This window comes from Somniosus microcephalus, chromosome 17 (assembly GCF_052327205.1).
Source record: "Somniosus microcephalus isolate GS21.2 chromosome 17, FLI_Smic_1.0, whole genome shotgun sequence".
Classification (NCBI taxonomy): Eukaryota; Metazoa; Chordata; class Chondrichthyes; order Squaliformes; family Somniosidae; genus Somniosus; species Somniosus microcephalus.
The window spans coordinates 78,118,368-78,144,768 of NC_141003.1; the positions used below are offsets into that span (position 1 = coordinate 78,118,368).

At 49.0% G+C, this 26,401-nt stretch overlaps 1 protein-coding gene across 1 annotated transcript in view; it reads right to left on the bottom strand.

Annotated features, from left to right (window-relative positions):
• celf2 (cugbp, Elav-like family member 2) overlaps positions 1 to 4,517 on the bottom strand; it is an 897,865-nt gene extending 893,348 nt beyond the window's left edge. The window contains exon 1 of the mRNA XM_086010717.1: positions 4,454 to 4,517. The gene's annotated coding sequence lies outside the window, so the exon portion shown is untranslated. The remainder of the gene's footprint in view (positions 1 to 4,453) is intronic.
• Between the last annotated feature and the right edge of the window lie 21,884 nt (positions 4,518 to 26,401).

The window sequence follows — 26,401 nt, forward strand, 5'->3', positions numbered from 1 at the left end:
TTTATCTTACAGAACCGTCGATGCCTTTTTTTTAGAGATTCGCAAGTGTTCGACTGTCCCGCATTTGGTCTTCAGCCATGGCCTAAAGGTATGCGGCCTAAAGTCAGAATCCAGAGTTGATCCTAAATCTAGGTGTTAGAGATAAAATAACCTTGGCGCCAAGGCTGCCGGATGAAATGACGGCATGTCGCAACGTGAAGTTCTCTCTGATGGAATTTCCGTTAGTCTCTTTTACCCTATTCATCTTAATTGAGCGGCACCAGAGCCATTGGAAGTGGAGGAGGCGTGAGCTGGTGCTTGGGGGGGGGTCAGGATCGGTACACGGCCGGCGGGGTGGTCCGTACCCCTGGGGTCTACCTGCCTTTCATCCACCACATTCCTGGGCCACGGGAGCCTTCGCCGCTTTGCCAAATTTTCCAACTTTTCTCCTTCTTGTTTCTAGGCTTTTCTCGTTATCATCTCCTTTGGCTCTGCACCACCATTTTTGTCATTTCATCTCTCCTGCCCTCCACCCTGATACAGAGGTCTTTACGATTACGAAGGGGTTTGATAGGGTAGACACAGAGAAGATGTTTCCACTTGTGGGGGAGACCAAAACTAGGGACCATAAATAGAAGATAGTCCCTAATAAATCCAATCGGAATTCAGGAGAAACTTCTTTACCCAGAGAGTGGTGAGGACGTGGAACTCGCTACCACAGGGAGTGGTTGAGGCAAATAGCATAGATGCATTTAAGGGGAAGCTAGATAAACACACGAGGGAGAAAGGAATAGAAGGATATGTTGATAGGGTGAGATGAAGAGGGGTGGGAGGAGGATGGTGTGGAGCATAAACACCGGCACGGACCTGTTGGGCTGAATGGCCTGTTTCTGTGCTGTACAATCTATGTAATTCTATCAATATAGTGCCTTTAATATAGTTAAAACATCCCAAGGCACTTCACAGGAGCGTTATCAGACAAGGATGACTTATAGCGCATACTGCCTATTTATAAAGTACTCACTGCTGTGATTATATAAAAAGACATGCAGTTACATTTAGGAACCGGGCAAAGCGTTTTTGTCAACAAAGAAATGATCCGAAGTTTCTTACTGCAGTGCAAAGTTTCACGAGACTGCACAGAGGGCAAGATTGGCACACACGCAGCACCCCCTTTAAATTGGGAGGAAGGGATCTGTTTTTTGAGCGGGACTTCCTGTTCGCGAGGGCTGAGGCTTGGTGGGCAACAGCTCGTTCTCTGCCATCTCTCGGAGCTGCTCCTCGCATGTGTTGCACGCTGCTCAGCTTAGATTAGGGAACCTGTCATCAGTTCCGAGGCTGCTTAGCTGCTTGAGAAGTGTGTAAAGAGCAGGATCACAGGCGCGCTGTCATTTGGTTCGCGCTAGCCCTTTATATTGCACAGAAAGCTCGGCAGCAAAATCCCAACCTCCTGCAAGTCTTGATTTGGGGCCGTTATTATTTACAGCCTTTGGCCAGTTAATCTCTGAGGAAAATGGAACCCTGAAATACTGATTACAGCTGGATCTTGCGAATGAGAAATTCTCGATTGGGGCGAGACAGCTTTAAATCCAAACATGAGGGAGAGCAGGTGCAGTTAGGCCGGTCGGAAAGCATGACCTTTGAACTCTGAACTCTGATAAAGGAGCAGCAAAGTATGACCAAGTCTTTATTGCAGCCGAAGTTCGTTCGTGTCAGTGCGCCACACACACACAGAAGAAACACAGGAAACTGTAATCATTGGCAAAGGCATCGAGCCCACAATCCTGGACCCCCTTTTTCCAGGAACCCAGCGCGCCGTCTGATCTTCTCGCCACACCCTCCAACCTCCTCTACCTCCAAGAACACCCGTAGGGGCTTGACATTCCTGCCGCTGATAATTTTACTGACCATCCGCTTGAGCCCTCACACTAACGTTTCGGGAGGCATTGTTGACAGGGAACTTTCACTCCCCCGTCGTCTCCTAAACCTAAATGTGTGCTATTTTCTGCAATAACCTCACTGCTAACTCAGTCTATATTTCCATTACCCTGTGTGTGAAATACATCTGCCTGAATCCCCCTAATGACTCCTAAGTTCTGAATCTTACATTACACCCCCGAGTTTTTCCATCAATCTGAACAATTTGTCAGGGAGAACTTCATCAATCATTCTTTTGAAATAAGTGTATTAGGTTACTTCAAAGTCTCCTCTTTTCCAACAAGCACAAGCCCAACTTCCTTAACATTCCCTCATAATTTACATTTCCAAGATTGGGCATCATCTCCGTGGCTCAATACTGCACTCTCTCAAGGGAAATAATATTCTTTCGCAGGTACAGTGACCAACATTGGATGCAATACTGCAGAGGGGGCTCGCCATCAGCCACAATATCACCTCTTTATGATTTGTATTCTGAGAGAACGTGCGTGTGTTTTTCATGCTTACATTAATGTACTGAGACAAGAAAAAACACCGGATCAGGCATCCTGTGATAAAGCAATCCCATATTGCAATACACTTCCAGTCCCCGGGAACATGGATTCAAATAGAACGACCTATATCTGGATCATCTTGGGGGACGTAATGCTTCGTGATTTTTTTTTAAACAACTGACAAAGCACGATACTCCTTCACCTAGCCCACTTCTTTCACACACAAAGCTAATTAAATCTGCGCGAGAAATTTCAAAGCAAGTCCACAATTTATTTTGGTGCAACAAATGAGTTAAAAGTTGGGTGCAGACACCCAACAAAACACAGGCGCAAGGGCTGTGAATATGCTACAGTTATTTACTACAGTAGAGGATGAATGTACCGTGCTTTGCCCGGTAAACCTGCCACACTGATGCCACTCTCTCTGCCCATCTTCTAAAGTAAATATTCCAATACCTCCTCAACAGTAGTTACACAGATAGCTGAATACTGTGAATTGGACGAGATGTGCTTTAGAAAATACAGTCAATGACCGAGTGAAACACCAGTGAACTGCAGCACACTCTCAACGCACCTTCTGTGCGCACTGAAATACAAATAAACACCCACAGATCTGGAGCAATGTAAAATATTTAGCCCCTGTCAAAAGTGCTAAGACACCACATAGCTTGTGCTGACCTTACACTGTCCCTGTTTATTCAGTTGTTCTTAGGAGTTAAGCAAGTGCCTCTGCTGTCGATATATTTAAAGGCATCCCCCTTACTTACAGAGCATGGTTTATTAAAATAAAAGCACATTATATTATATGCGCTCACAGCAGGATGTCTGCCTCATGCCAAATACATTATAGTTAGGATTTTTCTGTGAATAATTTATGAAAATAGGGCAGCTTTTTTTTTGTTTAGTTTTGTGGTATCATTTTGAAATCGACAACATTTCTCCCCAGAGCTTTTAATAAAAAATGTAAAAGGGGGGGGGGATTGTTTCGAGCAGGGACAGAAAGCTATCTCGTCTTTTCGCTGTTTTCTTTCTTTCTTGCATCATTTCAGAAATTGCTTTTCTTGAACGGGCAACAGACCAAGGTTGAGCCGTGGTTACGGACGCAGCCAGACTGGGGTAACCGAGACTAATCTGAGTGCTACATTACACGACGTGCCGACTCTCCCTGGACTTAGACTATTAAGGCATTGGAAACTCGAGAGTGACTGAACAAAGCAATTCTCAAACCCGTCGTTAACAACCGGCCTTTTACGACTGGACAGCCGCAATACATTGACGCACTAAACGCCTCGAAGCTTTTAAAAAAGAAAGTACAAGCAATTAAAAAAAAAAATCATAGCACAGAAAAACTGAAACAAGATGCCCATAAATACGACGGCATACTCTTTCCATTTTAGGGAGACAATTTTCAAAGTTGCTGACACATAGCAAATGGCACCAGACTGGTTTACAAAGTCACAAAATCACTTTTTCTTTGCCAGTCTCTCTATTGCCAGCTTCTGTTATCTAGTCTCATATGAGGAAAAAAAAGCACACATATTATATATATACACACACACACAGAACAAAGTGACTGAAAACCACAACGCACACACATACAAATGCAGAGAACAAAGTGACTTAATATCGGATCACTGTTGCCAACTGCTTAATGGAAAGCGAAGAAAAAAAGCTTGTCAAGAATTAAACAAACGCTGGGTGAAACTGGGACGAGACAGCGTCAACTGCCTTGTCTGTTCACAGGAATCGCAAGTCTGCTCCTTGTTTTTCACCCCACAGACAAAGTCAATGCTGAGAGAAGCATCATCAGTAATGACACAAACGCAGTTATCACCTATTATGAGTGAGAAGGAAAGGTCAGATAAATGGCAATGGCACCTTATCCCCCCGCCACCACCCCTCTGTCTTCTGATGCTCGGAAATATCACAGCAGGGAGGACCATTCACGCTTCTATGAGATGCACAAAGCTTATATGATTCAAAATATCTTGACGATGGAAAGGCAATTAAAATTTGAAAAGAAAAAGAAAAATCAGCCTTACCAGACAGTTCTCGAAGAGTCGGGTTCAAATAAATGTTACTCTAAAAGGTTTCTCCCTGCTTTTTTTTGTTTTTTGTTTATATCCTAGAGCAGAAAACAAATGGAGACTGTTAAAAAAATTCTCACTCTAGAATCTTTCGGCTGTCCTGCACACACACACACACACACACACACACACATACACACACACACACACACACACACACAAAAAAACATAAATAGGGCTTATTCGCTAATTTGATTTTGCTGTCAATGGTAGTCAGTGCTGCATCATTCTGTCCCGCCCCTCTCTTCCCACTGGGTGTTGACTACCTGCCGGCTTTCCTTGAACAGCTTCTGTGAAAACGGCAAAAAGAAAAGGGCAAAAGCATGCTGGGACATTGCTGCCTGGTATGTGGGTCCGACCGAAGCTTCTGTGTTTTTTCTAACGCGCCCCCCTCCAACCCCCCGACTGTCAATTCAGCTCATGCAGTTTTTTTTAATATATATATATATATAAACCTTCACTATCAGTTAATGTCATTGGAACGGGACTCAGCACTGCACGTTCCATTCAATAGAGGGAGAAAAAAAAACTTGTAAGTACTGTGGGGCCAGAGGCAACGCTTTAACCATTTGCTCACTGGCTCTGCGTTTCAATACATAACATTTTCTTATTAATTAAAAAGAAAGAAAAGATTTACAGCAAGCCACCTCCAGTTTATTAACTCACTGAGATCTGGTCCCTCAAGAGAGAGAGGGCAAGTTCTGGTAATATTAGTAAATCCTTTTTAAAGTAAAGGACCGTCTGCAAAGGAGGAAGGGGGGGGTGGGTGGGGGAAGGGGGAAAGAGAGGAAACTGGTCCACTTCAGATTTGAATTAACTTCGCTAACAAACAGATTGTTAAGCCGTAGGCTTCAGGTCTCTGTGTCATCAGGTAAGACGGTGGCCACTACAGCGCTGAGCTTGTTAAGCTGTGTCGGTGTATGTACATCTTGAGTGTAAAGGGATAGTCTTCAACAGAGACTGGGCTTCAAACGGCACAGGAACATTAGAGAAACAAGGGCGCAAACAGGCCATTTGGCCCATCGCAGTTCATCCCCCCCTCCCGACCACCAACTTAGGCTAAATCTCCCATCAGAGCACACAGACAGATTCCGAACACCCCAACACTTTCCCCTTCATGCTCCTTCTCTCTCTCTCTCTCTCTCTCTCCTCTTTGCTAGCTCACAACTGCAGCTTCTTTCAATTAGTTTTTGCTACAATCGCTTCATTCTGTTAGCAGATTTTAAACACTTTACAGGATTGATGCGCCATCATTGGAAGCAGGGCAGCCCTCGCAATCTATCGAAGCACCATTGCTTTCCATTGAAAAAATATAACACTCCTCATTTTTCTCCTGTGTTAAGTCATTTTTGTCTGACTGACTGTGAACCAGTCCCTCAGGCACATCCATTATTACAGAGGCTATTTAAAAATGTCCTACTAGAGAGAAAGGATCCCTATTGTTTCTCTGTACTGGGCTCTGCTATGATTGCTTTACACTGACGTATATCAGAGGTGACTTACAATAGAGATTTTTGAAGCATAAGTTGAAACCATTATGCACGGCTAGTGAGTAAAATAATCAAGAGCAAATGAACCAACATATCCTAAAGAATTACCTACTGAATATTGCCGTACCAGGGGTTTCACTCCCTTTCGTGTTAGCTGTGGCTCAGTGGGTAGCACACTCACCTCTTGAGTCAGGAGGTTGTGGGTTTAAGTCCCAGTCCAGAGACTTGAGCACAAAATCTAGGCTGACACTCCAGGGGAGTGCTGCGCTGTTGGAGGTGCCGTCTTTCAGATGAGACGTTAAACCGAGGCCCTGTCTGCTCTCTCAGGTGGACGTAAAAGATCCCACGGCCACTATTTCGAAGAAGATCAGGGGAGTTCTCCCTTGTGTTCTGGGGCCAATATTTATCCCTCAACCAACATCACTAAAACAGATTATCTGGTCATTATCACATTGCTGTTTGTGGGAGCTTGCTGTGCGCAAAATTGGCTGCTGCGTTTCCTACATTACAACAGTGACTACACTTCAAAAATGCTTCATTGGCTGTAAAGCCCTTTGGGGCGGAAGGTGGTAGTGAAAGGCGCTATAGAAATACAAGTCTTTCTTTTTAAAAATCCAATCCATTGCCAAGTTGAAGGGTTTCCGGGTACGCACAAGATATTTGGGACCGCCTACAGTTTCCCAGCAATTCTCCCTTCTCCCCTGTGGTCCACGGGCTCCCTGCTCTACGCCACACAATGGAATGCCAACCGATCGGAACATATAATGGACTCAAACGCCGGGCATGCAGCCTCACTTTGTTTATACTCCCGTTTTCCGTTAAAGACACTTTAACCGTGCAAGGGCTTCCTCGCCTTATCCCCAGAACTAAATATCCTCCAGGAGCCAAGACTGAACAGGCTGCCTCAACCCCCTGAGCCACACTGCTCCCAGTGCAGACACAGCCAGGACAGGAAACCTGGATGTGCTCTCCGCCCTGCCCCAGCCCACCCACCCCCCTGCAATCACCAGACAATCAAAATGTACAGCTGCTTTCAGAAAATATACATGGCAATGTATTCTTAAATGTACATGGGTCTTCCGAGCTCTGGCAAGTGCTGGGATGCTTATCTTCTTCTTAGGCAGTCCCTCGGGACCGAGGATGACTTGCTTCCACATTAAAAATGGGTTCGCAGGTGACTGATGAGTCCAATGTGGGACCTACAGTCTCTGTCACAGGTGGGGCAGACGGTGGTTGAAGGGATGGGTGGGTGGGTGGGGTGCTTGGGTTGACGTGCGCTCCTTGCGCTGCCTGCGCTTGGCTTCTGCTTGCTCCGGGCGAAGATCTTATATGATGCTTATATACTGCTGCTTGCCCTGGGCTGCGTACAAAAACATCTCAAAGGAAGAATAAAACTCACACCTTTGTTCTACATTGCTACTTTTACTTTTGGACAGGTACTTTTCTTTCTTACTCCAAGTGCAAGGACCTGCACCATCCTGCTCCCCCAAAAAAGGGAACCTACTGCTCCCTTGCTTCAAGATGCCCACCTGTATTACATTCAATTCTCCCCCCTTCGCGAAAAAACATACTGGGCCCAATTTTGTGGATTGTGTGGGAAATGGTCGGATTCCCCGAATGTGGGGTTTCTGACACACAAAAAAAGGGTCAGCCAGCTGGACGCAATTTTCCCTCAAGTGGCCAATTAATTCCCAGCATGTGGGAAGCCTTGCTAATTGTCCATTTCCAGTCAGGAAGCCCCACAGTATGATGTCATCATTCGTGGTGCTTTCAAGGTCCACAGCAAGCATTGCTTCCTCTGTTGGCTTCCAAACGAACCATACAGGGTGGCAGAGGAGCCTGCAGCAGCTGTGGCCAGTGCCAGACCCCGAGCTGCCTCCAAATTCGACGAAGCTTCACTGCAGGCATTATTGGATGGGGTTAGGGCCCACAGGGAGGTCCTCTTCCCTAAGTCAGGCAGGAAGAGGCCTCCCACTGAGACCAAGGCTGCATGGATGCAGGTGTCAGCAGATGTCAACTCGAATGTGCATGTAACCTTGGCATCATATCTCTAACTCCTTCCTCTACTCCCCCACAGGACCATCCAGAGCCCCCGTCCCCACTGTGGAGGAGGAAGAGGCTGTGCAGCCAGACTCCTCAGAGGAAGCTCCAACCTCTGAGGGCGCAGCGTCAGCAGAAGTAAGCGCACCCAGCACCAGCGCAGACACTCACACTTCGGGGGGACCTTCGGGACATAGAGTAGTGTTGTCACCTGGTTTTTCACAGCTCACAAGTGAGCATCAGCAGATTCTGGAGACAGGGACAGCAGTAGAGAGTCCTCGTCGGAGGGCGCAGGACTCTGCCAGCTCAGCTGCGCTGCATGTCGACCCTCTGCCTCTGGCTCCATCCGCAAGAGAAGAGGTGATGGATCTCCATGCACAGATGCAGGAGTCTCTGGCAGGTTTTGTCTCCAGGGTCGCTGTGAGTGCGGAGCGAACGGAGGAGTCCATAGCGACCATGAGCAGAGCCTTTGTGGAGTCATTGGCGCAGAAACGCATCACCATGGAAAGGCTGGCAACCTCCATGGAGGAGATAACTCGCCAGGGTACGGAAAACATGGTGAGTGCTCACAAGAGAATGACATCTCTTGAGGAGCGTTGACCATCTATTGAACAGAGAAACCAGACCTTCATGGAAGTCCTTCTGAGTAGGACTGCCAGTGCAGATACGGGTCCCCATGGCCCCCTAAAGTGCAGCAAGGTGCTCTCAAGCCACTTCCAAGCGCTGGCCCCTTCTGGCCTGTGCAGCTTCAGGTGAGTGAGCAGCAGCCTGGTGCTCCTGGTGCTCATCCTGCTGTTTCTGGTTCTGCTGCTGCCGCCTCTGCTGCTGGAGATCCTCTAATGGCAAGAAGGGAAGGAAGAAAAGGCGTCCCATGCTTCTGGTAGATGCCTCCGCTGAGGAAGCGCAGAGTGAGGGTGGCGAGAGGGGCTTCCCAGGAGATCGCATTGGAGAAGTGTGTGAGGCTCCAACCTTCCACAGCTGTGCCTAAGCCTTGAAGAAGTAGCCCCAAACCTGCAACAACAAGGTCCTTCAACATACAAGTGCTGTCCCTTTAAATCGCAGCTTTCCCGAATGACCTGCAGCTGACAGCAAGCAACCCGGCAAGCTTCACGCCAGGTTTCATCAGCGGGGTTCCCCACAGGCGTGTTTAGCGTGGGGAACCCTACAAAATCGCAATGGCCCTTGAAAATCGGCTTACACATGGTAATCATTGGCAATTAGTGTTCCGACGGCCAGTCCCGCCAGCGGCGGGCGGGACTGATTCGGGTCGCGGAGAAACGGTGGTCCGAAAGTCGGACGGGGCGGGGAATCAGGCGGGGGGGGGTCGCGACCCACTTTTTCGGCGATTTTCGGCCCCCGGCCGCCTGAAAAGCCGCCCGACGGCTGGCAGAAAATCGGGGCCACTGTGCGTTTCAATTGTTGGGTGCGTCCACGTCACACAGAACTAATGAGTCTGATTCCAAGCTGCACAGCCCACTGGTGTAAATACATTTCTCTTTTGTGCTCACCAAGGTCGTGCTGGGGAGATGAACAGTTCACATCCAGCATCAGCATTGTGCACTTCCAGCTCAGGTACAGGCTGGCCAGATGCGAGAGCCAAGCCCCCTCTACCTTGCCGCGACAATGCAGCTGAACCCTGATTTCAGAAGGATGCCCTTCTTTACTAGTCAAAGCGAGGGATGTTAACACTGGACGTTCCCTCTCCAAACCTCTTCGCCTCTCCGCCTCGCTCTCGTTTAAGACGCTGCTTAAAACCTACCTCTTTGTCCAAGTGTCTCCTTTTTTGGCTCGGTGTCAAATTTTGCCTTGGGAGGTTTTGCTGCGTCAAAGGCACTATATGAATGCAAGCTGTTTTTTGTTGTAGTGCCTATCTTTCCACTTCCTCAGCACCAGCTGCTCGCATGGCCATTCTGAGAGGAACTGCCATGTTGGCACCAACTTGTACCCAGTCATGGGTTGGTTTTGTTCTGTGGATCCACTGCCAGTAGGAACTGGGTGGAACCTGCCCAAATTCACAATCAACGTACAACAGCAACAGCCTGCAGAGAGTCTACAGCACAGAAATAGGCCGTTGGGCCCAACTGATCTATGTCGGCATTTATGCTCCACACGAGAAACTTACATTTCTGTAGCGTTCCTCGCATCAAGAAAGTGCTTTACTAGACAGGAAGGAAAGGTCTCGTCAGGGGCAGGAGACTTTCACTCTATTAGCCTGAGCTGGAGTGGCAGAGGTGATATGCCAGCGTGCTAACCCAATTCCCTGGTGCAAACATTTTTAATGCACATATGGTGTCATTTTATTAGCATCATAAAGTTATAGAGTAAGAGCAGCAAGCTGGTCCCCTGCCAATCTAGTTAGTTGCTAAGTTGTCATGACATGCGCTCCCTGTTGCTAAGCCAATGATGTCTTAATAGGCCATTTATTCAATTTTCCTTCAGATAATTGTATCATAAAGATGCCCTCTTTTAATCTGCACCAACTGTTAACAAATGTGATGTAATAAGGAGTGGGAGAACATTGTTACAAGTGATAGATCTGCAAGTTTGATTTTGATGGTTGTTAAAGTAATGAGTTTTTTTTTATAACTGATGTCACATTTATACAACGCTCCATTGCATTGAGGGTTGCCGCTGTTCTGAGATTCGGTCCCGTTTTAAGTTCCAGAGAACCAATGGAAACACTGAATAGACTGCACACCCGCAGGTTTTACACACAGATAGTCGCAAGCCATGGTCACAATTTACTGACCATAGGGACCTTCCACCATCTGAAGGCGGGAGCACCACACGGGCCTGCGATGTATCTCTGTAACAATCTGTGGCCCTACAAGCCTTCGAGATCTCTGCACTCCTCCAATTCTGGCCTCTTGCAAGTCCCCAATTTTCATCGCTCCACCACTGGTGGCCGTGCTTTCAGCTGCCTGGGCCCTAAGTTCTGGAATTCCCTCCCTAAACCCCTCCATCTCTCTACCTCTCTCTCCTCCTTTAAGTTGCTCCTTAAAACCTATCTCTTTGACCAAGCCTTTGGTCACCTGGCCTGATATCTCCTTCTGTGACTTGGTGTCACCATTTTTTTTATTGGTATTGCTCTTGTTAAACTGTTTGGGACATTTTGCTACGTTAAAGGTGCTATATAAATGCAAGTTGTTGTTGCTGCAATAATAACCATCTGTTTTTTAGTGATGTTGATTGAGGGATAAATATTGACCAGGACACCGGGGAAAACTCCGCTGCTCTTCTTCAAAATAGAGCCATGGGATCTTTAAAGTCCACCTGAGAAAGAAGACGGGGCCTCAGTTCAATGTCTCCTCTGAAAGACGGCACCTCCGACAGTGCAGCACTCCCTCAGTACTGCACTGGAGTGTCAGTCTAGATTTTATGCTCAAAATTATATAGTAGTGTTACTCCAATATGCTGTGCCACTGCCTCTTGCGGATAGCCCATTTACAGCACATTAGGTGAGACAGTGCCGCTAGAGGCAGGGCTGTAATACAAGCTCTGTTTATAAAAAGAAAGACTTGCATTTCTATAGCGCCTTTCACGACCACCGGACATCTCAAAGCGCTTTACAGCCAATGAAGTACTTTTGAAGTGGAGTCACTGTTGTAATGTGGGAAACGCGGCAGCCAATATTGCGCACAGCAAGGTTCCACAAACAGCAATGTGATAATGACCAGATACAGTAATCTGTTTTTTTTTGTTATGTTGGTTGAGGGATAAATATTGCCTCCAGGACACTGGGGATAACTCCCCTGCTCTTCTTCGAAATAGTGCCATGGGATCTTTTACATTTTGGGTGTCACGACACTACTTGCTGCTGTTGTCATGGCAGCGCTGCTGTGCACAGATGCATGGGTCAAGCCAGACGCACATGTGATAGAAATGGGGGCAAAGTACATTCCTCCAGAGAGAGGGTGATAATAATAAGTTGCCTTTAGATCATCTGTTATCTGCGCTCGCAATGCCAGTTCCTGATTGCTGGATCGCGCGCAGCGAGCTGCAAACCAAAAGTAAAGCGGCTGGAACTCAACAGAGGCTGGCGTTTGGGAAGATCCATTCTCCTACCAAGTCTTCCTGGCAGTCAGCCTCGGCATGTCTGGTTTACCATTGGGTTTTACTTGGCTGCGGCCGGTCCATGCTTTGGGAGGGAACACCGCCCAGCAGGGAAATCACATAGTGTGAAAAAGGATGACTGAATGGGGGGCCGGTAGGTTGCTGGCACAGACCAGTTCGGTCTGTTTCTGTACTGTAAAATTTGTTGTAATTGCATTCAAAGAAAACAGCACAGAAATGGTTAATCCACACTTCAAATTAAACCATTGGAATAATACCTGGTTCAAACTAGTGGCAGGCAAATGTAGGCCTCCCATCAGGACTTCTTTCACAGAGGCAGTGACCAACGCATGGAATGGGTATTCGGGAAGGGTAGTGGAGAAAAAAAAAACCCAGAAATCATTTACAAGACTGCGATGGCGGCAGGGTAGGGTCTGGTGTTATTGTGACCCTTTATTGCAAGGGGGGGGGGTGGAGTATAAAAGTAGGGAAGTCCTGCTACAGCTGAGACCACACCTGGAGTACTGCGTACAGTTTTGGTCTCCTTATTTAAGGAAGGATATACTTGCATTGGAGGCAGTTCAGCGAAGGTTCACTAGGTTGATTCCTGAGTTGAAGGGGTTTTCTTATGAGGAAAGGTTGAGCAGGTTGGGCCTATACTCATTGGAGTTTAGAAGAATGAGAGGTGATCTAATTGAAACATATAAGATTCTGAGGGGGCTCGACAGGGTAGATAGAGAGAGGATGTTTCCCCTCGTAGGGGAATCTAGAACTAGGGGGGCATAGTTTCAGAATAAGGGGTCGCCCATTTAAAACGGAGATGAGGAGGAATTTCTTCTCTCAGAGGGTCGTGAATCCTTGGAATTCTCTGCCCCAGAGAGCTGTGGAGGTGGAGTCAGTGAATATATTCAAAGTGGAGACAGACAGATATTTGAGCTACAGGGGAATCAAGGGTTACGGGGAGCAGGCGGGGAAGTGGAGTTGAGGCCAAGATCAGATCAGAATGGCGGAGCAGGCTCGAGGGGCAGAATGGCCTACTCCTGCTCCTAATTCTTATGTTCTTATGTTATGTTGTGCCTTTACACTAGATTTTCTCCTTGGGTTCCACATCACTGATCACTCCTATAAGGTGACCTGGTGTTCCGTACAAACCAGTGTGTGCCTTTACCTGTCCAATATGCAGGTTAATGCAGTTACAACAGTCAAACAGAGCGCCCTTATTCTGGTACTCTGGCTCACAGATCATGTGTTGCCATGTGATCTCCTCATCTTCGGGAGGTGGACGAGTGTGCACTATATCAGACCGTGCCTCAGGCTAGACAATTTTATTGAACATTAAACAGGTAAATGAACATTGCACAGTACATACAGTACATTTACAGTAATTGCAAATTTCCTCTTCTCCTCAAGATGTCAAAACAACAAAGACATTTCTCCTGCACTAACCCTCAACATTTAGCTAGCCCTTGAAGCCTGGTTCCTTTACTTCTTACGGGGCGATCTGTTACCATGAGTTTGCTGACCAGTCCGATATGTCTCTGGCTTCAGACCGACTGCAAATTCCTCCACGAGGCTGCCCAGATTTCCGTGGACCGGAAGGATGGTAAACCGTATTTCTCATAACTACACGTTGGTGTCAGGCATTCACAGGATTCTTGTAATCCAATGGAATGGTTTGACTTCTTGATCCCTTCCAAACCACTCTGATTAACTTGGGATTGCAGGAAATGAACACTTTTCCAGTCAGCTATCAGGGGCAGTGCTGCACAGAATGACACTAATAACTCTGCACCAAACAGATAATAGCACCCACTGTCTCACAGGCATAAGGTACAGATGCATGTTAATGCCTTCAGCAGAACAGACTGTAATGTATATTCTCTGCAGCTTGCGAAAACAGCTCGCAGCAACCAAATCTAACCCTCAAACAAAAGCAAAATACTGCCGATGCTGCAAACCTGAAATAAAATCAGAGAATGCTGTAAACACTCAGCAGGCCAGGCAGCATCTGTGGAGAGAGGAACAGAGTTAACGTTTCAGGTAAATTCTCTTACTTCTCCGCCCCACTCGCACTCTGACCTCGGCCCCCTACACTGTTCCAATGAAGGTCAAGGCAAGCTCGAGGAACAGCATCTCATCTTTCGGTGAGGCATAGCGTTCCGGACTCAACACTGAGTTCGACAACTTCAGATCTTAACCATTGCTCCCATTTTCTCGGACAGCAGGTGCTGGTAATGGTTCTGCTGTTACCATTTACACATCCTCTGGACCCATCTTTTGTTTCCTTATTGCCCTATTACCACCCTCTTTTGCCTTGCACCATCATCCCTTTTGTCATTTAATCACTCCCGCCCTCCCTCCTATCACAGACCTTCCCCTTTGTTATTTCCTCCGCCCCGCTCCTCACCCCTTTCTCGGGCTCTGTACTTGCTTATTAACTGTTACATTTCTAACTTATTCCAGTTCTGACAAAAGGTCATCGACCTGAAACGTTAACTCTTGTTTCTCTCTCCACAGATGCTGCCTGATCTGCTGAGTATTTCCAGCATTTTCTGTTATTATTTCAGGTTTAACCCTCTGGGTACTGTGACTCGTAAAAAAGAATCCAGCAAATAATCCATAACAGACAAAATGCTTTGAAGATTTGGTCTGGATGGATGGATGGGCTAAGATGGGCTAAATGGCCTTCCTCATTTGCATCCATCTTGTGATCACCAACAGTGATGGTTTCAATTGTGTGTGTCTAAAAGTTCACCAAGTTGGTTACTGCTAGCTGTGTAGAATATACATCATGGTCTACATGTCCTACATTACAACAGTGATCATTACGGGCGCGATCTTGCCAGCCCTGGGGAGGTGGGTTTGGAGGTGGGACTGCCAGGAAAATGGCAGAATCTGGGCGGGCTTAACAAGGTCAATCAAGGGAAAACAGCGTGGGTTGGCCACAAGTCAATGGAGGCGGGACTAAAACCCGACAAGCAGCAGTCCCGCCTCCAACACGCCCCCATTGACAAAATCGCCCCCTACACTTCAAAAAGTACTTCATTGGCTGTAAAGCGCTTTGGGACGTCCGGTGGTTGTGAAAGACGCTATATAAATGCAAGTCTTTCTTTTCTTTTTGGTCTGGTATGCTGAAGGCATTAATATGCATCTAATGCTGACGTCTGTTAAGTTCAGTTATTGGTGCCATTCCGTCCAGCAGTACCCCAGTATCTGGCTGGAAAAACAGTGTTAATTTCCTGTCTAACGGCGGCGCTATAGCGGTAAGTTATCTCGTTGAGAAAGAGGGGAGAAGGAGGAGGCGCTATGTTAACGAGTGTTACAGAGCTCACAAAAAGTCACTCGCCCTGGCAGATGGCCTTTGCACTCCCGCACATTAGAAGCTGTTCAGACGACCATCAAATATTTCGGGAACTAAGATATTTTGAAACTTTGAGAGGTGAGGAGCACGACAAAGTTTATAGCACACAGCAAAAAGAAAAAAAATATTCTGCATGTGACTGGGCGAGATTAGACACCAGATGGTAACTGGTATTTAAGGCTGTAATTTCTGCAAACGGCATTTTCAACTTTTCCGGCTTTTTTTCACAGTTATGAGCTGTAATTATTGCTGAAGTAGACGAGTAAGAAAAAAAACGAGCTGTTTAACTGCTTCGTCCTCCCTGCCTGCCCCAGTTCCCAGGCCGCCCCCGCCCCCCACTGTCCTCAAGGCATTAAATCTTTGTTGGGGTATCATTACTCAGGTGCCAGTGGTCCTGTGCTACCTGGACCAACTTGTTCAGGTGCAAGCTCAGACAGGGCAGGTCAGCAGGCTCTTTGACAATGGAGGGCATCACGGCCAAGCCCCATCTTCTCCGCACCCAATGTCTGCACACAGGCAGGTTTACAGCAGCGGTCACTAAGCAAAGGTGAGGAACAACAACAATAGCAACTGCTGTTTATATAGTGCCTTTAATGTAGTAAAACATCCCACGGCGCTTCACAGGAATGACGTATGAGGAGAGATTGGGTCGATTAGGCTTATATTCGCTAGATGTAGAAGAATGAGAGGGGATCTCATTGAAACTTATAAAATTCGAACAGGACTAGACAGACTAGATGCAGGAAGGATGTTCCCGATGGCGGGGGTGTCCAGAACCAGGGGTCACAGTCTAAGGATAAGGGGTAAGCCATTTAGGACTGAGATGAGGGGGAATTTCTTCACCCAGAGAGTAGTGAACCTATGGAATTCTCTACCACAGAAGACAGTTGAGGCCAATTCATTAAATATATTCAAGAAGGAGTTAGATATATTTCTTAAGTCTAAGCGGGTCAAGGGATATGGGGAGAAAGCAGGGACAGGGTACTGAATTTGGATGATCAGCCATGATCGCATTGAATGGCGGAGCAGGCTCGAGGGGCCGAATGGCCTACTCCTGCTCCTATCTTCTATGTTTCTATGTTTCTATGTAAGCAGGCAAAATTTGACACCGAGCCACATAAGAAGATATTAGGCCAGGTGACCGAAAGCTTGGTCAAAGAGGTAGGTTTTAAAGGAGGAGAGAGAGGCGGAGAGGTTTAGGGAGGGAATTCCACAGCCTGGGGCCTCGGCAGCTGAAGACATGGCCGCCAATGGTGGGATGCTGGAAATCGGGGAAGTGGATTTATGGGAATCTTGGCTGAAATTTGTCCCTCCTTCCCCCAGAGGCATTGAGGCCAATCGTCAGGAGCCCAACCTCTGTTGCTGTGTCTGAGCTCATCTCTTTCAGCACAGACCAGAAAAAGAAAAACTTGCATTTCTATAGCGCCTTTCATGATCAAGCACTTTACAGCCAATGAAGTACTTTTTGAAGCACAGTCACTGTTGTAATGTAGGAAACGTGGCAGCCAATTTGTGCACAGCAAGCTCCCACAAACAGCAATGTGATAATGACCAGATCATCTGTTTTAGATGTTGATTGAGGGATAAATATTGGCCCCAGGGCACCGGGGAGAACTCCCCTGCTCTTCTTCGAAATAGTGCCACGGGACGTTTTACACCCACCTGAGAGGTCAGACGGGGCCTCGGTTTAATGTCTCATCTGAAAGACGGCTCCTCCGACAGTGCAGCACTGCACTGGAGTGTCAGCCTAGATTTTTGAGCTCAAGTCTCTGGAGTGGGACTTGAACCCATAGACCAGCAGTCAAACCTGTTACTGAGTAGCTCACGTGGCTGGTTACGGTGCTGATCCACTGCGAGGTTTGCTAAAGTGCTTCGGTTTTTCATAGAATCATAGAAAGTTACAGCACGGAAGGAGGCCATTTCGGCCCATCGTGTCCGCGCCAGCCAACAAAGAGGCTCTCCAGCCTAATCCCACTTCCCAGCTCTTGGTCTGTAGCCCTGCAGGTTACAGCATCCCAAGTGCACATCCAAGTACTTTTTAAATGTGGTTAGGGTTCCTGCCTCTACCACCCTTTCAGGCACTGAGTTCCAGACCCCCACAACCCTCTGGGTGAAGACATTTCCCCTCAAATCCCCTCTAAACCTTCCACCAATTACTTTAAATCTGTGCCCCCTGGTTTTTGACCCCTCTGCCAAGGGAAATAGGCCCTTTCTATCCACTTTATCGATGCCCCTCATAATTTTATACACCTCAATAAGGTCTCTCCTCAGCCTCCTCTGTTCGAAGGAAAACAGACCCAGCCTATCCAGTCTTTCCTCATAGCTAAGATTCTTAACTCCCAGCAACATCCTTGTAAATCTCCTCTGTACCCTCTCTAGTGCAATCACATCTTTCCTGTAATGTGGTGACCAGAATGGCACGCAGTACTCTAGCTGAGGTCTTACTAGTGCTTTATACAGTTGAAGCATAACCCCCCTGCTCTTGTATTCTATGCCACGGCTAATAAAGGCAACTATTCCGTATGCCTTCTTAACCACCTTATCTACTTGGCCTGCTACCTTCAGGGATCTGTGGACCTGCACTCCAAGGTCCCTTTGTTCCTCTACGCTACTCAGTGTCCTACCATTTAATGTGTATTCCCTTTCCTTGTTAGCCCTCCCCAAATGCATTACCTCACACGTCTAACATAGAAACATAGAAGATAGGAGCAGGAGTAGGCCATTCGGCCCCTGGAGCCTGCTCCGCCATTCGATGAGATCATGGCTGATCATCCAAACTCAGTACCCTGTCCCTGCCTTTTCCACATATCCCTTGATACCTTTAGCTCTAAGAAATATACCAATCTCCTTCTTGAATATATTTAAAGACTTGGGGCTAGATTTTCAGTATAGACAGTTTTGGGGCGCTAACCTTAGCGCCCGCCCGAAGTTAGCGCCCGCCCCAAAGTAGCGCCCCGTTGCCAAAAATTCAGTGGCTTCGCCCTAAGAGGTTGGTGGAGCGCTAAAAGAGGCGTTCCACTACTATCTTTAGGCGCTAAGCCGGCGGTTCAGAGCGCAACGCCTGAGCTCGGGCGCAGCGCACGGCAGACACTCTGGTGCCAGTGAGCTCTTAAAGGGGAAGGGTGCATGTGTTCTTTTCAAAAGCAGAGTCTGGGGGGGAAATGATGATGATGATGAAGAGGAGGAGGAGGAGGAGGAGGAGGAGGAGGAGGAGGAGGAGGTGGTGGTGGTGCCCGGAAACATAAATACACCGTTCACAACAACACACTGGATCCTTCCACACAACACATGCAGACTGCCGTTTATAGTGCATGAGGAGTGCCCTTTAATTTGCGCTCCCCAGGGTCTGTTGCGTTCCATTTTACAAACGCTCTGGACGCCAGCCGCACAATGGGGCGGTCCGACTGAAGTTTGGATTCGGGGCGGCCAAAGGGCGTTGCACGAGGATGTGATGTCATTTTCTGCGCGCGCATCCGGGCGGCCGCTAAACTTTGCGCCGGCGCTAACGGGCAACTTAATTTGGGGCGGGGCGCAAGCTGCGCTGCGCCCGGGCGCTACACGCATAGCGCCCGAAAATCACTTCTCTTAAGGCGCTAACTGCTGGCGCAAGCAACTGAAAATCTAGCCCTTGGCCTCAACCGCCTTCTGTGGTAGAAAATTCCACAGGTTCACCACTCTCTGGGTGAAGAAATTCTTCCTCATCTCTGTCCTAAATGGCTTACCCCTTATCCTTAGACTATGACCCCTGGTTCTGGACTCTCCGACCATCGGGAACATTCTACCTGCATCTAGTTTGTCCAGACCTGTCAGAATTTTATAAGTTTCGATGAGATCCCCTCTCATTCTTCTAAACTCCAGCGAGTATAATCCCAATCGACCCAATCTCTCCTCATACGTCATTCCTGCCATCCCAGGGATCAGCCTTGTGAATCTTCGCTGAACTCCTTCCATGGCAAGAACATCCTTCCTCAGATAAGGCGACCAAAACTGCACACAGTACTCAAGGTGTGGTCTCACCAAGGCCCTGTACAACTGCAGCAGGACATCCTTGCTCCTGTACTCAAACCCTTTCGCTATGAAGGCCAACATACCATTTGCCTTCTTCACGGCCTGCTGCACCTGCATGCTTACCTTCAGTGACTGGTGCACAAGGACACCCAGGTCTCGTTGCACTTTCCCTTCTCCCAATCTATTGCCATTCAGATAATAGTCTGCCTTTCTGTTTTTGACACCAAAGTGGATAACCTTGCATTTATCCACGTTATATTGCATCTGCCATGCTTCTGCCCATTCACCCAACCTGTCCAAATCATCCTGGAGTTTCTCGGTATCCTCCTCGCAGCACACACGCCCACCCAGCTTTGTGTCATCTGCAAACTTGGAGATATTACATCTAGTTCCCTTATCTAGATCATTAATGTATATTGTGAATAGCTGGGGTCCAAGGACCGATCCCTGCGGTACCCCACTAGTCACTGCCTGCCACTCGGCAAAAGACCCGTTAATTCCTACTCTCTGCTTTCTGTCTGCCAACCAGTTCTCTATCCAAGTCAATACCTTGCCCCCAATCCCATGTGCCTTAACTTTACACGCTAATCTCTTATGCGGGACCTTATCGAAAGCCTTTTGAAAGTCCAAATACACCACATCTACTGGTTCTCCCTTATCTATTTTCCCAGTTACATCCTCAAAAAATTCCAGTAGATTAGTCAAGCACGATTTACCTTTTGTAAATCCATGTTGACTTTGTCCAATCCTGTCACTGTTTTCCAAGTGCTCAGCTATTACATCCTTTATAATGGACTCTAGCATTTTCCCCACTACCGATGTCAGGCTTACCGGTCTGTAATTCCCTGCTTTCTCTCTACCACCCTTTTTGAATAGTGGGGTAACATTAGCTACCCTCCAATCCATGGGTACAGTTCCAGATTCCAGCGAATTTTGGAAGATGATCAGCAATGCATCTACTATTTCTAGGGCCACCTCCTTAATACCCTAGGATGTAGACTATCAGGCCCTGGGGATTTATCGGCCTTCAATCCCGTCAATTTCCCTAACACCATTTCCCTACAAATACTGATTTCTTTTAGTTCCTCCCTCTCATCAGACCCTCTGTTCTCCAACATCTCTGGGAGGTTATTTGTGTCCTCCTTTGTGAAGACAGAACCAAAATATGCATTTAATTGGTCAGCCATTTCTTTGTTCCCCATTATAACTTCCCCTGCTTCTGACTGCAAGGGACCTACACTTGATTTCACTAATCTTTTTCTCTTCACATATCTATAAAAGCTCTTACAGTCAGTTTTTATGTTCCCTGCAAGCTTACTTTCATATTCTATTTTCCCCTTCTTAATTAATCCCTTTGTCCTCCTTTGTTGAATCCTAAACTGCTCTCAATCCTCAGGGTTACCGCTTTTTCTGGCCAATTTATATGCCCTCTCCTTGGATTGAATTCCATTTGCCACTGTTCTGCCCACCTGACCAATTTATGGATATTTTCCTGCAGCTTCCTTCTTCAGTGTCAACCACACAGCCGATTTCAGTATCATCTGCAAACTTTTTAATCACACCCCTTATATTCAAGACAAGATCGTTGATCTATTATGCCGGAGGCAGTCCCACATCTGAAGGATGAAGGTGAGCTAAAGATTCAACTCCCGACATTCTGCATAAAGCTCCATTCAAACGTGATCGAATAGAAAGCAGACACCGTACAGTAATTGCCACACACTGACACTGCCTTTCAGTACCTGCTGGAACTCGTGTAGGAGAGCACAGTTCAGGCCGCGAGAAGAATGAATGATACTCTGCCGACATTTTCTTTTCCAAATTGAAAATCCAGCGAGTGATTTTATTTTAAATAACAAAGGACGGCAACAAATAAATTGACGTCTTATGAAAAGAGGAACAGCAAGAGTCATAACAAGGGCAGCTTTGGAACGAGGAAAGTGTCACAACAGTTGCCAACTGCAGCTGACATAAGCGTGGGACAGTGCTACCTCTCTCAGTGAAGGGCTCCCAAGCCATACATAATGACGGGGAAGGGTGGATGGTGGAAGAGGAGTGATCCCGCATCTCCCCCGCTCCCCCCCCCCCCGCCACCCCAACACGCCACGCCGCACTGCAGCAGGGGGGGAGGGAATCAGAGAGCTGCTTGTCCGCAGCCACCATGTCCAGAGGAGAGGAGAGGAGGCAGCAAAGCCCAGCGATGGCAGTGAAGTGCGTGTCTGTGTTCGAGTCCTGGGGGCGCAGGGCTGGTTGAGAGGAGGAGCGGTGGGTTTGTACAAACTTCAAATGGCTAGCTACGCCTCGGACATAAGAGGTGTTTTGCAGGGCTGCTGTTAAAGAATCGTACTTGGCTGAAGGAGGCCAGACTGCCCATCGTGTTGGGCTGGCTCTCTGAAAGAGCTATCCAATTAATGCCGCTCCCCCTGCTCCTGCCCAATTCAACTGCAAATCTTTCCTTTTCAAATAAAAATCCAATTCCCTTTTGAAAGCTACAACTGAATCTGCTTCCACCGCCCTTTTATGTAACGCATAACAACTCGCTGCATCAAAAAAATTCCCCTCCTCATTCCCCCCTGGGTTTTTTGTCAATTATCTTAAATCTGTGTCCTCTGGTTACCGAATCTCATGCCACTGGAAACAGTTTCTCCTTACTTACTCTGGCAAAACCCTTCATAATTTTGAACATCTCCATTAAATTTTCCCTTAACCTTCTCTGCTCTAAGCAGAACAATTCCAGCTATCAAAAACCTGAATCTTACAGACACAGCATGGCCAACTGTAACTGCAAGAGCAGAACAGCAAGGGGTGGGTGGAGATTGGGAGGGTGAGGGGGCGTGAGGGTGAGGGGGCGGGAGGGTGAGGGGGCGGGAGGGCGAGGGGAACGGGAGGGTGAGGGGGCGGGAGGGCGAGGGGGCGGGAGGGTGAGGGGGCGTGAGGGCGAGGGGGCGGGAGGGTGAGGGGGCGGGAGGGCGAGGGGAACGGGAGGGTGAGGGGGCGGGAGGGCGAGGGGAACGGGAGGGTGAGGGGGCGGGAGGGCGAGGGGGCGGGAGGGCGAGGGGGCGGGCGAGCGAGGGGCCGGGAGGGCAAGGGGGACGGGAGGGCGTAGGGGGCAGGAGGGTGATGGGGCAGGAGGGCGAGGGGGGCGGGAGCAGGAGGGCGAGGGGGCGGGAGGACGAGGGGGACGGGAGGGCGAAGGGGGCAGGAGGGCGAGCGAGGGGCCGGGAGGGCGTAGGGGACAGGAGGGCAGGGGGGGTGGGAGGGCGAAGGGGGAAGGAGGGCGAGGGGGGCGGGAGGGCGAGGGGGGCGGGAGGGCGAGGGGGGCAGGAAGGCGATGGAGCAGGAGGGTGGGAGGGCGAGGGGGCAGGAGGGCGAGGGGGGCAGGAGGGCGAGGGGGCGGGAGGGCGATGGGGCAGGAGGGTGGGAGGGCGAGGGGCGGGAGGGCGTAGGGGGCAGGAGGGCGAGGGGGCGGGAAGGCGATGGGGCAGGAGGGCGGGAGGGCGAGGGGGACGGGCGAGCGAGGGGGCGGGAGGGCGAGGGGGACGGGCGAGCGAGGGGGCGGGAGGGCAAGGGGCGGGAGGGCGAGAGGGACGGGCGAGCGAGGGGACGGGAGGGTGAGGGGGCGGGAGGGCGAGGGGCGGGAGGGCGAGGGGTGGGAGGGCGAGGGGGACGGGCGAGCGAGGGGACGGGAGGGCGAGGGGGCGGGAGGGCGAGGGGCGGGAGGGCGAGGGGGACGGGCGAGCGAGGGGACGGGAGGGCGAGGGGGCGGGAGGGCGAGGGGGGCGGGAGGGCGAGGGGCGGGAGGGCGAGGGGGACGGGCGAGCGAGGGGACGGGAGGGCGAGGGGGCGGGAGGGCGAGGGGGACGGGCGAGGGGGACGGGCGAGGGGGGTGGGAGGGCGAGGGGCGGGAGGGCGAGGGGGATGGGCGAGGGGGACGGGCGAGGGGGGTGGGAGGGCGAGAGGCGGGAGGGCGAGGGGGACGGGCGAGCGAGGGGACGGGAGGGCGAGGGGCGGGAGGGTGAGGGGGACGGGCGAGCGAGGGGACGGGAGGGCGAGGGGGCGGGAGGACGAGGGGGACGGGCGAGGGGGACGGGCGAGGGGGGCGGGAGGGCGAGGGGAGGGTCAAGGACGCTGTCAGGGAACGTTTTCAGTCTCCGTATATTCTGCAAATGTGTCAGCAACCATTCAAAAGTTATTCATATTGGTTCCTTTGTGGAATTGGTGATGCTATTATCTGAGGATTGAATGTTATTGCCCTCTACTGATGAAATTGTGACATCACCCTGCACCTCGGAAGTTTTGAGCTTGAATCGGTTCTGCTGGGCTTTTTTCTGGCTTGTCACAGAGCTCCCATCATACAGCATGGCAGTGTCATTACAGACAGGGAATCATCATATGTGCAGTTAGATTTCATAGGCCATAAACTGAGTATTGTACGCTCCATACTGAAACAAGGCCAAACCAATGTGCTATGACAGGGACTTAATTTACTAAGCAGAGAATGACAGGGTTTAAAACATAGCTACTTACCAAGCTGCCCCATCCCAATTCAGTAACAATGGGTAAAATACAAGGTTGTCTGCATGCACACAACTTGAGAACATGCAAGGTCAATACAGGGAAGCAATTCTCAATATACTCTTTTAACCCTTATCTGAGGAAGGATATTCTTGCCATGGAAGGAGTTCAGCGAAGTTTCACCAGGCTGATACCTGGGATGGCAGGAATGACGTATGAGGAGAGATTGGGACGATTGGGCTTGTACTCGCTGGAGTTTAGAAGAATGAGAGGGGATCTCATTGAAACTTATAAAATTCTGGCAGGACTGGACAGACTAGATGCAGGGAGGATGTTCTCAATGGTCGGGGAGTCCAGAACCAGGGGTCACAGTCTAAGGATAAGGGGTAGGCCTTTTAGGACAGAGATGAGGAGGAATTTCTTCACCCAGAGAATGATGAACCTGTGGAATTCTCTACCACAGAAGGCAGTAGAGGCCAATACACTAAATATATCCAAGAAGGAGTTGGATATATTTCTTAAGGCTAAAGGGATCAAGGGGTATGGGGAGAAAGCAGGGACAGGGTACTGAACTTGGATGATCAGCCATGATCGCATTGAATGGCGGAGCAGGCTCGAGGGGCCGAATGGCCTACTCCTGCTCCTATCTTCTATGTTTCTATGTTTAACATGCTGAACGTTTTCATGGGAAAATGGGAGTGGACAGGACCAGAAGAGTCCACTGTGGTCAATCTCCTTGGGTCTGCACCACCCTCTCTCATACCCTTCAGTGATAGAATCATGGAATGGTTACAGCACAGAGGAAGCCATTCGGCCCGTCGAACCCGTGTCGGCTCTCTGCTAGAGCACTTCAGCTCGTCCCACTCCCCCGCTCTTTCCCCGTAGCCCTGCACATTTTTTCCCCTCAGGTACTTGTCCAATTCCCTTTTGAAAGCCACGATTGAATCTGCCTCCACCACCCTTTCAGGCAGTGCATTCCAGATCCTAACCACTCGCTGCATAAAAACGTTTTTTCTTACGTCGCCTTTGGTTCTTTTGCCATACACCTTAGTGGGGGATTCGGCGATGGTAATGCCATTGAATGTCAAGGGAAGGTGGTTAGACTCTCGCTTGTTGGAGATAGTCATTGCCTGGCACTTCTGTGGCGCGAATGTTACCTGCCATTTATCAGCCCAAGTCTGAACGTCGTCCAGGTCTTGTTGCATGCGGGCATGGACTGCTTCATTATCTGTGGAGTTGTGAATGGCGCTGAACACTGTGCAGTCATCAGCGAACATCCCCATTTCTGACCTTATGCTAGAGGGAAGGTCATTGATGAAGCAGCTGAAGATGGTTGGGCGTAGGACACTGCCCTGAGGAACTCCTGCAGCGATGTCCTGGGGCTGTGATGATTGACCTTCAACCACCACAACCATCTTCCTTTGTGCTAGGTATGACTCCAGCCAGTGGAGTGTTTTCCCCGATTCCCATTGACTTCAGTTTTACTAGAGCTCCTTGATGCCAGACTCGGTCAAATGCTGCCTTGATGTCAAGGGCAGTCACTCTCACCTCACCTCTGGAATTCAGCTCCTTTGTCCATGTTTGGACCAAGGCTGTAATGTGGTCGGGAGCCGAGTGGTCCTGGCGGAACCCAAACTGGGCATCAGTGAGCAGGTTATTGGTGAGTAAGTGCTGCTTGATAGCACTGTTGACGACGCCTTCCACTACTTTGCTGATGATTGAGAGTAGACTGATGGTGCGGTAATTGGCTGGGTTGGATCTCCTTGAAACGTATAAAATTCTGACAGGGCTCGACAGACTGGATGCAGGGAGGATGTTTCCCCTGGCTGGGGGGTCTAGAACGAGGGGTCACAGTCTCAGGATACAGGGTAGGACATTTAGGACTGAGATGAGGAGAAATTTCTTCACTCAGAGGGTGGTGAACCTGTGGAATTCTCTACCACAGAAGGCTGTGGAAGCCAAGTCACTGAATATATTTAAAGAGATAGATAGAGTTCTAGACACAAAAGGCATCAAGGGTTTTGGGGAGAGAGTGGGAATATGGTATTGAGATAGAGGATCAGCCATGATCATATTGAATGGCAGAGCAGGCTCGAGGGGCCGAATGGCCTACTCCTGCTCCTATTTTTCTATGTTTCTAAGGAGAACAACCCCAGCTTCTCTTCTCTATCCACGTAAATGAAGTCCCTCATCACTTTCTCTGCCAAATATCTATCCAACTCCCTCTTGAATTGGCCGACACTATCTGTTTCCACTGCCTCTCCAGACTTCCATATATTCACCACACTCTGTGTAAAGTCTGAATTGTCTCTTCACCTCTTTTTGGTTGGAGCTCGAGGCTTGAATATCTTGTTATAGAGAGGCAACTAAATAAGATTGCTTCTGAGAGGGAAGGGAGCAAACAAAGTTCCCCTTTGAGGAGAGAAACAGCTCAAA